This window comes from Pongo pygmaeus, chromosome X (assembly GCF_028885625.2).
Source record: "Pongo pygmaeus isolate AG05252 chromosome X, NHGRI_mPonPyg2-v2.0_pri, whole genome shotgun sequence".
Taxonomy (NCBI): Eukaryota; Metazoa; Chordata; class Mammalia; order Primates; family Hominidae; genus Pongo; species Pongo pygmaeus.
The window spans coordinates 156448044-156464251 of record NC_072396.2 but is presented as its reverse complement, the minus strand read 5'-3'; the positions used below and the strand labels follow the sequence as shown (position 1 = coordinate 156464251).

At 44.4% G+C, this 16208-nt stretch overlaps 1 protein-coding gene across 7 annotated transcripts in view; it reads right to left on the bottom strand.

The window, feature by feature from the left end:
• The window catches only part of PASD1 (PAS domain containing repressor 1), a 114826-nt gene extending 100662 nt beyond the window's left edge, over positions 1–14164 (bottom strand). For 4 of the 7 annotated variants that reach the window (XM_054471325.1, XM_054471331.1, XM_054471326.1 and 1 more), the window contains exon 1: positions 13983–14150. The gene's annotated coding sequence lies outside the window, so the exon portion shown is untranslated. Of the gene's footprint in view, positions 1–10240; positions 10359–13982 lie in introns of all 7 variants that reach the window. The other 3 variants (XM_054471328.1, XM_054471327.1, XM_054471329.1) reach the window with 3 other exon arrangements.
• Between the last annotated feature and the right edge of the window lie 2044 nt (positions 14165–16208).

The window sequence follows — 16208 nt, the reverse complement described above, 5'->3', positions numbered from 1 at the left end:
CAATGTGTCTTTGTCTTGTTTTACTTTCTATCCTCAAACACCTATGCATGCATTTTGGCTTATGCATGACAAAATGGAAACTTTGAAAGCCTAACAAATATTGAATGGTCTCTGTGACAAAAATACTAGTCTTAGGATCCCCTCCAAGGTTTATGAATGGTCCAGGGAAAGATGAATGTGGTAATAGCAGAGATCCTTTTTAACTGGTTTACTGGTTGCAGTTCAAAGTGCTCCCATAAAGGTCCCCAGCATAGCCTGCCCAAATACCTGGGAAACAACTCTAAGAATAAAGGACTCTCAGGGCCGGGCGCAGTGGCTCACGCCTATAATCACAGCACTATGGGAGGCTGAGGCGGGCAGATCACGAGGTCAGGAGATCGAGACCATCCTGGCTAACACGGTAAAACCCCGTCTCTACTAAAAATACAAAAAAATTAGCTGGGCGTGGTGGTGGATGCCTGTAGTCCCAGCTACTCGGGAGGCTGAGGCAGGAGAATCACTTGAACCCGGGAGGTGGAGGCTTTGGTGAGTCGAGATCGCACCACTGCACTCCAGCCTGGGCGACAGAGCAAGACTCCATCTCATAAATAAATAAATAAAGACTCTCACCTAACCTTTCTTTTACAAAACAATTGCAATGACTGTGCATTATGGTATATGCCTCTGTCAGAATTATCTGTGTAATAAGTCTCCTTCAGGCAAACAGTTTGAGCCATAAATTAATATGCTATTAATCTCTGCCATTGAAATAACTTTGAAGACAGAAACAAGGTAAAATCTGTTCACTATATGTACCACCACAGTAGAATTCCTATACTAAGGAAATGGTCCCAAAATGGAATTTCAAGGCTGTGCAAGGATAATTTGTGTTTCTATTGAGAATTTTTTATTAAATGAGCAACTTAGCATAACAGAAATGTAAATCTCATTCTCTCACTCTCTTTCTCTCTCTTTCAAGACGAGGTCTCACTATATTGCCCAGGCTGGCTTCTATTAATAATTCCTCGGTTCAAGCAATCCTCCCACCTGAGCCTCCCGTATAACTAAGACCACAGGTGCACAACCACTGCACTGGGCTGTCTCATGTAATTTCAAAAAATATATTTACAGAATTGACCAGCCGCATAGCTGGAAAAATGCCCCCTTTGAAAGAATTGGGTGAGAATGAGCTCTAATTGTTATATCTTAAGATTTATAAATCTATTTTCTGTATCTATTTACTTTTTAATTACAGAAGTATCAAATTACATTTATGGCAAATCATGTAAAAATCAAATTACATTTATGGCAATAAATATATGCTATGTTTTGAGAGAATACAATCATATAATATCTATATAAACATAAAATTACAGTAGTTGGCGAAAATTAACATTAAAGTTCATTTTTGTTTGCAACTGTTCTACAAGTGAGTACACATACACACGTGTGCACACACACACACACTTCTTGTTGATCTACAATCACCAATTTATCAAAACTAAGACATCTTCTTTCCTTCACTTGATTTTATAATCCTCTGAGGGAAATTAGAAGAGTGCTACATTTAAAGTGATCAAGTAGAATCTCAAGATAAAATATGATTTGCACTTTAAATCTGTAGTTGTCATTGGTGAAAATCAAGAACATCCATAAACAGATATTTTTATTATTGGTGCTACACAATTTCACATGTAATCAATTCACTGGGATAAGAGTTGATTTTGACTATTTGAATGATGTTACATCTTGGCCTATGCTTTAAGCCTGACTGAGCATTGTATGAATTACTAACTCAGGTGTTATTATTTTAAAATTCAGCTTATTGCTAGGCATGGTGGCTCACGCCTACAATCCCAACACTTTCAGAGGCTGAGGCAGGAGGATCGCTTGAGCCCGGGAGTTCAAGACCAGCCTGGAGAATACAGGGAGACACTGTCTCTACAAAAAAATTTAAAAATGAGGACTGAGTGTCGTGGCTCACATCTGTAATCCTAGCACTTTGAGAAGCCGAGGTGGGCGGATCACTTGAGGTCAGGAGTTCGAAACCAGCCTGGCCAACATGGTGAAACCCTATCCCTTCTAAAAATACAAAAAAAAAAAAAAAAAAGCTATGGTGGCATATACCTGTAATCCCAGCTACTTGGGAGGCTGAGACAGGAGAATCACTTGAACCTGGGAGGTGGAGGTTGCAGTGAGCCAAGATTGTGCCACTGCACTCCAGCTTGGGTGACAGGGTGAGACTCTGTCTCAAAAGAATAAATAAACAAAACTAAAAATAAAAATAATTTTAAAAATAAAAAATAAATTAGCTGGGCATGGCACTACATGTCTGTAGTCCCAGCTACTCACTGGCTACTGAGGAGGCTGAGGTGGGATAATTGCTTGAGCCCTGGAAGTCGAGGCTGTAGTGAGCCATGATTATGCCACTGCACTCCAGCCTGGGTGACAGAGAGGGAGAGACCTTGTCTCAAAAAAGAAAAAAAAATTCCAGCTCATTACTTAGATTTTCCCCACTTACAACTTGATGATCCGTTTCAAAATACAGAGGAATCTTACTTCCATTACAAGTACATAGTAAAATATAAAAAGGTAAGTACAAAAGTAAAGTCTGAAAGACAAAAATAGTTTTCTTACCTGAGAATGAGAGATTGAAAAACTGATGAGTGTTGTGTATGGGCACTGGATAGTCTATCCAGATCATCTTAGAAAAAAGAGATGTTTTTAAATAAAAAATAGCCCATCTAGCAACACCAGGAAATTCAATAATCACATAACTGAAAACAAAGGTAAGAGAAACTTTTCAACCACCAAGACTTTCCAGATTAGAAATGACTTTTCATAGTGTTACAATTCTCACAGAAATGCTATCGATTGGAGAAACTGGGAATGTTCATCACCTCCCCCAACCCCCGCCAAAAAAAAAAAAATGTTCTTAAACTGCTTTTAGCTTTTGCATGAAGTCAAATGTCTTTAGTCTCCTCCCAATTCCAGCCCCCTGCAATCACCATGATGGTTTACTTGACCAAAGGGACGGAGCTTTCTGATGCTATTTTGTCCAGTGGTCTTTGATACAAGCCCTAGAGATGGTGTTTAGATCTGCCTCTAAGGGAATTCTCCTTTTTCTGCAATGTAAAAACTCTTACTTGTAATCTTTACCTTGGTTTATAGATACAAAAGTGTGTGATGGCTGGGAGCAGTGGCTCACACCTGTAATCCCAACACTTTGGGAAGCCTGAGACAGGAGGATTCCTTGAGCCCAGGAGTTCAAGACCAGCCTAGGCAACATAACGAGACCTCGTCTCTATTTTTTAATAAAAAAAGAAGAAAATGTAAGTGTTGATGTTCAAAAACTTCTTTTAACAGATTCTATGGACTTGCTTCACTTTAGGCAAATAGTATTCTTGCCTTTTCTGAGGGACACACCATTTTTGCCTCTGGAGCATACCAATGCCAAAGCCAAATAGTGTAGTCCTAAAAGAGCAATCTGTTTCTGATGTTTGGCAAAATATATCCCCACAGCATCTATTGGGTGTAAAGGTAAGTGGAACCTGGATGTATGGACTTGAATCCCAAAGTACATCATTTTTTTCAAGTTTTTCCAGATTCAGGTAGAATGCACTCTCACAAACGTTTTCCTCAGCTTCTTTCTCCCTGAACCCTCTAGAATTCATTGTCCGCTACTGTCTCAGGGCACTTGTCACTTTCTAAGATGTATGATCACTATTTGACCCCTTGTCTGTCTCCCCCAGTGGAGTATGAGCACAAGGCCAGAATGTGGTCTGATTTCTCCCTGTCTGCAGCACCTAGCACAGGGCAGAAGCTCAAGAATCATCCGGTGACATGAACTGGAGCCACTCCTCAACAGGTGACTTTCATTCACATCAGCCAAGGAGCATCTGGCAAGAACCTGGCTAGGTGCCCACAGTTGGCACTTATGCCCAGTGCTTAACTTCACTAGTGACTGGCACTTGGGACTACCTGTTTGGCACAATTGTGACCTCAAGGAAGATCCCCTCACAAGGTTTGTCGCTTGAAGCCATTGTGAAGCAAGCAAGAGTAGTCATGTGGACTTTGGAACCCACTTAGTTAGACAGGTTTGAGTTTGGTTTGGTTTATTAAATTCGTTTCTACCTTGCCTCATTACAGACAACATGTTAGTAAAGGGGAAATACAAGAAGTTCAATATATGATTTCTCCACAAATATTTATTGAATGTGCTCTCCTATTACAATCACATGTGTTCTTGTCTGGAGATCTTAAGCATCACCACAATAAAACTCTCAGCCTGTCACCCAAGGCTCTCTATAATACAACCCAATTCACCTTTCCAATCACACCATTCCTGAATTCCAGGAAGTACCCACTATTATCCAGACACTCACTCTTCATTCATACTGCCCAGCCTTTGCTCATGATCATCTCCTTGCCTAAAATGTCCTTCCCTATATCTTTACTTAATGAAGTAATATAAATCTTTCAAGGCACTTCCCCCAAAGCATCTTCTCCAATAAGACTTTTCTGATCCTCTCTCCTCCATCTCCATAGCACATTGCCTGTACCCCTTATGGCACCTGCCTTACTTGGTACTGTATCAAAGTCCTGTATTGTCAGTCTCTCCCTGATCAGTGCAGCGAATAGGGTAAGTTTCTCTCAGCAACACAAGGCTATCTAAACATAGCCTATAAAACTATGAAGAATAACATTCAGCTAGTTGAAAATTGTGAAAAATCAAGAACTTGTTACTTCTCCAGAGATCATGAGAGGCAGGAACAGAACGACCTAAGACATAGAAAAAAATGTAGGAAAACATGCAGGACAGATGATGATATAGTTTGAATATTTGTCCTTGTCCAAATCTCATGTTGAATTGTAATCCCCGAGGTTGGAGGTGGGGCCTGGTAGGAGATGACTGGATCGTGGGGGTGGATCCCTCATGGCTTGGTGCTGTCTTCTCCATAGTGAGTGAGTTCTTGAGAGATTTGGTCATTTAAAAGTATGTGGCACCTTCCCCCAATCCCACCCCCAGCCCCCACCCTCACCCCAAAACTTCCCCTCCCTCACCCCCACCCCCAACCTCTACCCCCAGCATGCCCTTCCCCCACCCCCCGTCACCACCCCATCTTCCTGCACCCCCTTTTGCTCTAGCCACATGATGTGTAAGCTCCCGCTTCACTTTCCACCATGAGTAAAAGCTCCTTCCAGAAGCCAATACCATGCTTCCTGTAAAACCTAAAGAACTGTTAGTTAATTAAATCTCTTTTCTTTATAAATTACCCAGTCTCAGGCATTTCTTTGTAGCAATGCAAGAATGAACTAATACAGATGACTTAATATGGAGACAGCCATTTCTGTTCATATAAAGGTATATTTCAAGTGAGCCATTTAAAAGACATCTTCATGAATCATTTAATTTAATTAAGAATTTGATAGGTAAGTTTTTCTCTGTCTCCAGTCCATTTTCAATTTAAAATATTGACAGCCAATCAGTAAAACAATCTAGAGAAAATGATACTGGAACACTTCATTAAAGGACTTTTTAAACAGAAAGATTTTCATATATAAGCAAACAGAAAAATTTGAACCGTAGAGAACCTGAAAGTATTACAGATTATAGTGGAATATTTTAGGCCACTCCCAGTCCATATTTATTAAGGTTTCCTCTACTTGATGCCGTAGGAATTTACCAAGGAAGAAAGAATACAGTTTCCAGGACAGCGGGTTCTACATTTCTGGCTTCTGGGAAAATCAAGTTATCTACAGTGATTTCAAATACTTTTATTTATTTATTCATCATTCATGCCCCCAAACATACTATGGGCAAGGCACTGTGTCTGGTGTTTTCATTGCTATTGTTATTATTGTTGTTGTTGTGGGGGGTTTTTGTAAATCAAAAGGACCTAAAGAAAAATTAAAATATTATTATTTCAAAGAAGAGCTATAGCTCTTATAACTTACAACTGTCAAAATAATTCTCTAAAAATTGAGCAGCTGGAATGTTAAAAGGTGTTAAGAAAAATCAAATGAGAAAATCAAAGTGGTCAGGTCAGGCTGGATTCTCTAACTGAAGATCTTAACATTTGTATTTACTATGTGAGGTAGCTGGGCACTACTCAGATTTTCTGAGAATTGATTCACAAGATCAAACTAATTTTAAAAGAGATGATGCAAGGGGAGCTCAAGCAGACAGGCTGAGAAGAGGTTCGAGGTTAGCTGCTGCAGAAAGAAGAGAAAAAGGTTGCAAGAAAGGATGACTCCCAGACATGCTATGAAGGAGGCAGACTAATATGAGAAGGAACAAAGATTAAGAATTAGATGTGTTGCTACCGTTATGGGCCTGGGGCAGTGGGGGCTAAAGTAGCTGGAGGTCAAAAGGGGAGAGTGTTTTTTCCTAAAGAAAAACTGAATCATGGAAAAGTACTGAGAGAAAAGTCATCAACTTTAGGTTCTCTTGCATGCTTAGGCATCAATGAAACATGGAAGAAACTCCAACCTCTATTTGACAAGAATTGTCGATTTGACCACATAGACATGAGTCGGACGGATGACTTGGAAGTCTCTTTCAGCTTGGGGAATCCATGACTCTACAAGACATGTTCACAGAGAATATTTGAAATTAGACGAATCACTTGAGCGCCCCAAGGGAGTGACATGAGGAAAAGAAGATAAGACCTTGGAAATATTCTATTAGATGGGTGGAGGGAAAACACAGCAGCAAGGAGAGAGAAAAAAGCCAAAGCAACTAAGGAGGAGATGAGCACAGATGCGAGCAGCCTCTCCACTTTGGACAAAAACAAAGCAGCTCAGGATCAGGGAGGAAACTAGAAAGGAACTGGAAAAGACAGATAAAGACATAATGTTGTTTTGCATAATGCCAAAGGACAACAATTTCAGCACTCCAGAACTCTATGGCACCTCAATCTGTTCCATTTTAATAATCTGTTCTTCCCAAGTAACGTCTTAAGTGCAAGTTTTGCCAATGTTCAATTTATTAGCAACGACATTTACAAAATCACCTCAATCCACTTTTCTTCCTGGAAACACCTAACCTGGGTGATCCCCCAGCCTTGCACAAAGCCTATCTGTCCATAAAGGCTTAGCTGGCCTCTGTCATGAGGGGGCCTTTGGACAAAGGAGAGAGATTTGCATAAAGGTGGTCAGCTTAATACAGCCCCTGTTTGAGGTTGTACAGCATTGAAAGGGCCATTCTCCAACCTGGCAGTGTAATCCTAATGGAGAGCTTTTGTCCCTAAGGCTGTGGTGGGCCGCTTTATTCAGCTGACAATCCACAGTAAAAGAATGAATCAACCACCTCCTTTTAGTAAAGCTAAGGCAGCTGGCAGCCCACAGTCCTGACAGCTTACCACATAAGAAGCAGGACAATTATCAGCCTCAGACCCAAAAGGTGCTCCATGAGGGAGTGACCACAGCTAGGGCTCCTGGCGGCATGCTGGGCATTTACCATTCAAGACAAAGGTCTCACAACCCAATCTCCACACAGGAAAGGGGCTGTGGGAGTGCCAGCAAAGCTGTTCCCTACAATACTTCCCAAAGAGATCAAAACCCTTTCCCAAAGAGATCAAAACTGGCTCCTTGGCCAGTTTTGTGGAGCTCTACAATCATTCCCCTTTAGAATGCTGGGAACGAGCCAGGCTTCTTGTTTCTTTTTACGATTTCATTTTTTAAAAGGAAATGTATTTTAGGTTTCTTTTTTAAAGAGTGCCAAATTTACAAAATAGAAAGGAGAGACAACACAAGCATGATTCTACCACTCTGAGGGAAACATTGCCATATTAGAGGATTTCTTTCCAGTCTATTTTACATGGCTGTGAACATTCTGTAAATACAGTTTTTAAATCAGGGCAAGTCTGAGTAGGGAAACAAACCCTTTAGCAATTAGGTTTCTAATTAGGTTTCTCCTAATTTATTTTACTTTATTTCAACTTTGAGAAGAGGAACAGAATCCTAACCTCCTTTAAATCCCTTATCTTCAAGTAATCCCAAGCCTAACCCCCAGTTCTCCTGAATCCTACCCTACTGTTCTGCCTACTGCAGGGCTGCCTTATCTCAAAAAGCAGAGAAGTTGTCTCCTAGAAGCTGTTGAATAATTTTTTAAAAAGGGCTATATCCACACATAAAAATCTATATGCAACAAAATTAATTTAAGATGGATATATAAATTAAGTATCAATATCACATAAAAGGTCAAAAAATATATACCACCGAGTGAAAAGGTTGACAATGTATGAACCACATTGTTCTCAAATTAGAAAAAGGGGCCAAGGAAACCTTCCACTTCCTGAAAGAAATGCTATCGACCTCCTCACTTAAAATTATCTCTGTAATTTTTGCTGACTCTTGGCTACCTGATGCCAGAGCCCCTCTCCCCACCCCACCCCTCAGCCCCGACTCCTGTGCCATTCCTTTTCTCAATGCTGATGGTTAAGACACTTGCCCATTAACGTGAAGCTCTGCAAATGCCCTGGCTGCCAGCTACAATATACTCTCTGTTCTATACACTTCAAATGCCTTCTCTAATCACAAGTTAGAACTTTACACGAAAGCTCTACCTTGTTTCTTGTGGAATGTATAAAAAAATGAAACAGCTCTCAATGAGTGTTTCCAGATTCTTCATGTTGATTGACTTTGTGAACTTCACCTTAAAGTACAATCATTTTGTGCAGAAAGACTTTTGAATTTCCCCCTCAAATTCCTGCCTGTTACTTTAAAGCTTTCTCATTTCAAAGTGCTGTGTGGTTCATGCCTTACAGCACAGCTTACACCTATATTTCTGAAGATGATTGGCAAAGGAGGCTGATATGGGAGACGGAAAAGAGTAAACAGCCCTAAGTCCTGTATGAAGAATACCCAGGAATGTTTCAAAGTGATCTTGACGCAGCCCAAGGAGGAGAGTGAAACTGCCACAATTTATCGTCTATACTAAGGAATATATTTATTGCTTTCTACTAGGAAACTATTAACCTACAAGTTCATTCTCCCAACTGGGAGACCTAAAGTTAGAGGAGAGCAAGCCAACAAAATATACTTGCCTTAATCCACACTTTAAAATTATTAATCCAGTGACTTAAGTAGGGGGAATTGCAAAATCAATGGAAATCAACACCCCTCTTGAGGTCAGAATTCTTGGGATCTAGTCCCAGCTCTGCACTAGCTGTGTGATCTTGGGCAAGTCACCTAGCCTGTCTGAGTACCTGTAAAATGGTGCTAAGCCCTGGCCTCCGTACCGCATATGGCCACTCTCAGGAGGATCAGATACCACACGGATGGAGAAGTTCACTGAGAAGTCTAAGGTGCATTGCTCACCCACATATTTGGTGAAATGTCTCAAATGATAAGGATCACCTTAACCTTGAATGTTAAGGTTCACCTTAACAAGGAGACAAGCTTAAAGAAAGACACACTTTCCCTAAATATCAGTAGTATTCATGAAGTCAACAAATATTGCAGCAAGTGAAACATACATCATCAAAAAAATAAAAACAAAAGGAGAAATCTTGGAACATTGTGTGCATACATACATTATAGTTAAATATCAATGCAGAAAGAAGAACACTATTCACATTCATGAATTTATGCTTTAATTTCCAAAGCTAAATATTAGCTTGATTGAGTAATATCATGTGCCTTGATCTCAGGTATTAGCATATAAAAGAGCTGAGGGCCCTTAGCTCCCTGCCATCCCAAAGGTATAACTTGTATATTTAAATATGGGGGACATTTATTAGTGGTCATGAACACTCTATAATCAAGGAACAACCAGTTACCTAAACAATGTGCCTAATTGTTAGAAATAGAATCAGAAGAAAAACTCATCAACGTCCAAAACATCCTACCCTACTGGGACATTAGCTAGACTCAAGTCAGAACACACACACTCCATAAATACATATCAAATAACAAGAACGGTATTCTAGTTCTCGTAAACAACATTTGGAAGTCAATTTAATATTTATATAGTGTTTGGAGAAAGCCTTGCTGACATCTTAAGCCCTTGATAAAGGACAAGGGGCAAATGTAAAGTTTCAGTGTAAACTGGGACGTCAAAGGTAGTTTGTATTTTCCATTAAAAAAATGACAATTGTTCGGGTGTGGTGGCTCACACCTGTAATCCCAGAACTTTGGGAGGCCGAGGCGGGCAGATCACTTGAGCTTAGGAGCTCAAGACCAGCCTAGACAACATAGTAAAACCCTACAATCTCTACAAAAAATACAAAAATTAGCTGGGCATAGTGACATATACCTGTGGTCCCAGCTACTCAGGAGGCTGAGGTGAGAGGATCGCTTGAGCCCGGGAGGCAGAGGTTGCAGTGAGCCAAGATCATGCCACTGTACTCCAGACTGGGTGACAGAGTGAGACCCTGTCTCAAACAAACAAAACAAAACAAAAGGACAATTGCTTAGATCTTTTCTTTTAAGAGACTGACTTTCGGGGAGTACCTCCTTGAAAATCTAGTGGAAGCCTTTGTCACACAGACCTTTGCCTATCAACATTCAGACACAGTCTAAATGACATCAGCATGACTAGAGACAGCAGCTTTTTATGGCTAGAGCAGGGTACACATTGACTCATTTCCCTGACACCAGAGCCAGAAAGAGGTGCTAGTAGTCCCCAGAAGCCTCTGCCAAAAAGAAACCTTGATGACACTGCATCTTTATTTCCAGCTGTGACTACTCCTTTGAGCTCTGAAATGCTCCAAAATCTGAAACTTTATTTTATTTATTTATTTATTTTGAGACGGAGTTTCACTCTTTATTTATTTATTTTGAGACGGAGTTTCACTCTTGTTGCCCAGGCTGGAATGCAGTGGTGCAATCTCGGCTCACCACAACCTCCACCTCCCAGGTTCAAGCAATTCTTCTGCCTCAGCATCCTGAGTAGCTGGGATTACAGGCGCGCGCCAGGCTTAGTAGAGACGGGGTTTTTCCATGTTGGTCAGGCTAGTCTCGGACTCCCGACCTCAGGTGATCCACCTGCCTCAGCCTCCCAAAGTGCTGGGATTACAGGTATGAGCCACCGTGTCCGGACAAAATCTGAAACTTTTTAAGTGTAAATATGACACTCAAAGGAAATGCTCACTGGAACATTTTTGGACTTCAGATTTTCAGATTAGGGATGCTCACCCAGTAAGCATAATGCAAATTACATGTATTCCAAAATCTGAAGTCTGATACACTTTTGGCCCCAAGCATTTTGGATAAAGGGTATCAACCTGTATGGGGAATCACTTTCTTAAAATCCTGCCATGGCTCCCTACTGTCCAAGAAATAAAAGGCAACCCCTCAAACTGATCCCTCCTCTTTCAAAGGTCACAAGGGTAGCCACCCTCACCTGGTCACCTCCTGCTTCGGAAAATGCTAGGCCTTTTTGCTTCTCCATCATTTTGTTAGTATGTGTGTCTCCCTCTGCCTTCTCCTTCCAGAGTTATTAATCTCATAATTTAAAACCCAATCTAAATCCTCCTCTTCAGGGAAGATGGGCTGAGGCCCTAACCCAGGGTAAATTGATCACTCCCTTCTCTTTGAAGTCCAGTGTCTGGGTTTCTTATTCACATATTATAGCTCAAAGCAAATAATGGGATATAATAATTTGTTTGCACGTTTCTCTGCTCCACCAGCCTATGGACTCCCTAAAAGCTTGCATCTTTATTCTCAGTTGCTTTGCCCTGTATCTTAGCTCAAAACGTGCCTCTAACAGAACTTTTGAATATGTGTTGAATGAAATGTTGAAACCAAAACCAGGAGAGTTAAACTACACTTTTATCACAAATTTTCGTTTTACTACCAACAACCAAATGCTCTCCCCATAATCCTAATTACATTATCAACCCTATCAGCTTTCAGTTAAGAGTAGGAGGATTTCTAGTCTAATTCTTATCACCCAAGAAACTGGGTATCTGTGAATTACTTTGCAAAGAAATCTGCACAAAAAGGCCAGCCATTAGAAAGCCACTTCTGGCTGGGCGCGGTGGCTCACGCCTGTAATCCCAGCACTTTGGGAGGCGAAGGCGGGCGGATCACGAGGTCAGGAGATCGAGACCATCCTGGCTAACATGGTGAAACCCCATCTCTACTAAAAATACAAAAAAATTAGCCGGGCATGGTAGCGGGCGCCTGTAGTCCCAGCTACTTGGCAGGCTGAGGCAGGAGAATGGCGTGAATCTGGGAGGCGGAGCTTGCAGTGAGCCGAGATTGCGCCACTGCACTCCAGCCTGGGCGAGAGCAAGACTCCGTCTCAAAAAAAAAAAAAAAAAAAAAAAAAAAGAAAGAAAGAAAGAAAAAAGAAAAAAGAAAACCACTTCCCACTGGCTCCTGACTTGCTGGGAAAAGAAAAGGAGGAACAGCCCTCACGCCTGTTCTTTGCTGACGGAAGAAAGGTCCAGTTCCTGCCCCCACATCCTCCCTCCATCACTGCCAACTCTCCTAAGGAAGTGCTAGGCTAATCTCAAAGACAGATGTCTCTCCAAGTAAGTACTGACAGATTGGAGGGCATCTACTGGCTACATTGGCCTGAATACTTTCAAAGTCATGAGTCCAATGCTTTCTGCCCATTCTCTTTAGTTTGGTGGAAAGGATTTTCTTTTGCTGCCTGTCTTTATCCCTCAGTACTCTCTGTTCTAGAACTGGCAGAGAAATAAGCACAACAAATCTACTTTAGATACAACTGAACTTACCGAAAGAACTAAGGTTAGAGAAAAGCACAGCCAGTCAGTAGGGATACCTCAAAAAAACCAGGACGCCTGATTCTGTTCCTGGATCTCTTTTGGAGCATGACTTTGCTACCTGCCTTTCCTGGCATATTGTGTGGTGTATGGCATGCATATTACATAATCCAGGGTAGATTAATTTACATTCTTGATTTTATACCTTGGAAAGTTATGTTCCCTTAAGATGGATGAGTAACTGATAAAATATTGTCTTATAAGTTGTAATTTTTGAAGGAAGTTTTGATTGAAAATACAGGGTCTTGCTCTGTTGCTCAGGCTGGGGTGCCGTGGTTCATTCATGACTCACTGCAACCTCGAACTCCCAGGCTCAAGCAATCCCTCCCACCTCAGCCTCCTGACTAGTTGGGCACCACACGCCCAGCTAATTTTTTTTTTTTTTTAATTTTTGTAGAGAACAGGTCTCGCTAAGTCCGCCCTAGCTGGTCTCAAACTCAGCCTTACGAGTAGCTGAGACTAAGGTGCCTGCCACCGCACCCACGTTCGCCTCCATTATAGGTCTTCAGATACATGGCTGCTGCCATTTTCACGCTAATCTGACTCCATTTTGTAAAAACACATTTTCTAACGTAGCCACAACTTCTGTGCTCTCGGTCTAAGTGTGCCCAAATACACATCCTGACATAAACTCCTCATCATTTGAAATCCAAAAAAGCAAAAAACAAACCCAAACAACAACAAAAACTTCAAGCAGATCCTTTGAAAAGCCGCTACTGCCCTGAAAATTCTGAAGTCTGAGATTTCACGTACACAAACTGCTCAATCTGCTAAAAGCCAGGCAAACCTCTCAATATGCGCGCCCACCCCAGCACACCGTCCTCGACTGTGGTAATGGAGACGCGCCCCAGCCCTACCGGACAGAGCCTGGTGTTCTCACCCGAACCGCCCGCTCAGGCCGGCCTATTCGCGACACCCCAAGCTTTCCTTTCTTCCCAACTCTGCTTCAATTTCTCGAAATGTCCAAAGAAAAATCAACGGGTGCCTCCTATGGTGCACCTACGATGGTGCCCAATGCAGGAGGAGGTTCAGAATGTGGGGGTCTTCCTCGTGCAACCCCCAGCTACCCACTGCCACCCCTCTCCTTCTGCCTCATCCCAACCAACCTTCCCAGGATGACCATGAAAACGAGGGGCCTGCAGGGAATGTCTCTGATGGAGTAGCTTGGGCTCCTCAGCCACCGAGGGACAAAGGGGCTGGCTCCTCGCCGCCACCCCAAGGCATTTTACTTTGGAGTAGCTTTCATTAACGGACTTCACTCACCCTGGGGGAAGTGTTCACTGCTGGAGGCCGCAGGAACTTGGGGTACCTTGAAGCTCCTCCCTGTGGTCTCCGGTGAGAGCCCGGGAGCCTGGTGGGCGCCCGGAAAGTCTGCAAATGAGGAGCAGCTTCTAACTGACTCCTCAGGCAGTGCGCTCCCCAAGGAAGTGCGCGGGCCCCAGAGTGCAAAGCGCGTGGTGGGGGCGTGGCAGAGAGAGGGGGCAGGCACGGAGGCAGCGTGGCGGCAGAAGTGGGGGGGAGGAGTGGTAGCATTTTTCCCTAGACCTCGCGATGTTGGGGCCCGAGATAACTACTGCCTCTGGAACTAGGGGTGCAGACAAACCACTTCAACGTAGCCCTTAGCTTGTCGAGTCAAAAGGTTCCACCCCCAATACAGGCTCTCCACCCTCCCTGGACCCCTGAGCACTACCTGAGCAAGACCTAATGGAGCCCAGAAAATGTATGGATCCCAGAAAAGAGGGGTCTTTTTGAGTCCAATCATGGCTCTATTGTGGAACTGAGAGGTGACAGCGAGCTGGCAACCCTCGCAGCCCTCACTTGCACTCCGCACCTCCTCAGCCTTGGCGCCCACTCTGGCTGCGCTTGAGGAGCCCTTCAGCCCACCGCTGGCTGCACTGTGGGAGCCCCTTTCTGGGCTGGCCAAGGCCGGAGCCGCTCCCTCAGCTTGTGGGGAGGTGTGGAGGAAGAGGCACTGGCGGGAACTGGGGCTGCCTGCGGTGCTTGTGGGCCAGCACCAGTTCCGGGTGGACGTGGGGTCAGCGGGCCCCACACTCGGAGCCGCCGGTGGGCCCGCAAGCCCCGGGCAGTGAAGGGCTTAGCACCTGGGCCAGCAGCTGCTGTGCTCCATTTCTCGCCGGGCCTTAGCTGCCTCCCCGTGGGGCAGGGCTTGGGACCTGCAGCCCACCATGCCTGAGTCTCCGTACCCCCGCCCCCCCCCGCCCCCCACGCCCGCCGCGCCCCCCCGCCCCCCACGCCCGCCGCGCCCCCCCGCCCCCCCACGCCCGCCGCGCCCCCCCGCCCCCCCACGCCCGCCGCGCCCCCCCGCCCCCCACGCCCCCCTGCCCACCCCACGCCCGCCGCGCTCCCCCCACGCCCGCCACGCCCCCCCGCCCCCACGCCCCCCGCCCCCCCCACACCTGCCCCGCCCCCCCCCACACCACCCCCTTACCCCGGCCCCACTCCCCGCCCCCCGTGCCATGGGCTCCTGTGCGCATGAGCCTTGCCCAGGAGTGCCGCTCCCTGCTCCGCGGCGCCCAGTCCTATCGACTACCCAAGGGCTGAGGAGTGCAGGCGCTCAGGGCGGAACTGGCAGGCAGCTCCACCTGCGGCCCCCTGTGGCATCCACTGGGTGAAGCCAGCTGGGCTCCTGAGTCTGGTGGGGACTTGGAGAATCTTTATGTCTAGCTAAGGGATTGTAAATACACCAATCAGCACTCTGTATCTACCTCAAGGTTTGTAAACACACCAATCAGCACCCTGTGTCTAGCTCAGGGTTTGGGAATGCACCAATCAGCACTCTGTATCTAGTTAATCTGGTGGGGACTTGGAGAACCTTTATGTCTAGCTAAGGGATTGTAAATACACCGATCAGCACTCTGTGTCTAGCTCAAGGTTGGTAAACACACCAATCGGCACCCTGTGTCTAGCTCAGGGTTTGTGAATGCACCAATTGGCACTCTGTATCTAGTTAATCTGGTGGGGACTTGGAGAACATTTGTGTCTAACTAAGGGATTGTAAATGCACCAATCAGCACTCTGTATCTAGCTCAAGGTTTGTAAATATACCAATCAGCACTCTGTGTCTAGCTCAGGGTTTGTAAATACACCAATCGACACTCTGTATCTAGCTAATCTAGTGGGGACGTGGAGAACTTTTGTGTCTAGCTCAGAGACTGTAAATGCACCAATCAGCACCCTGTCAAAATGGACCAATCAGCTCTCTGTAAAATGGACCAATCAGCAGGATGTGAGCTGTAACACTCACTGTGAAGGTCTGCAGCTTCACTCCTGAAGCCAGTGAGACCACGAACCCACCAGGAGGAACAAACTCCAGATGCGCTGCTTTAAGAGCTGAAACACTCACCGCGGAGGTCTGCAGCTTCACTCCTGAGCCAGCAAGACCACAAACCCACCAGAAGGAAGAAACTCTGAACACATCTGAACATCAGAAGGAACAAACTCCGGACACGCCGCCTTTAAGAAATGTAA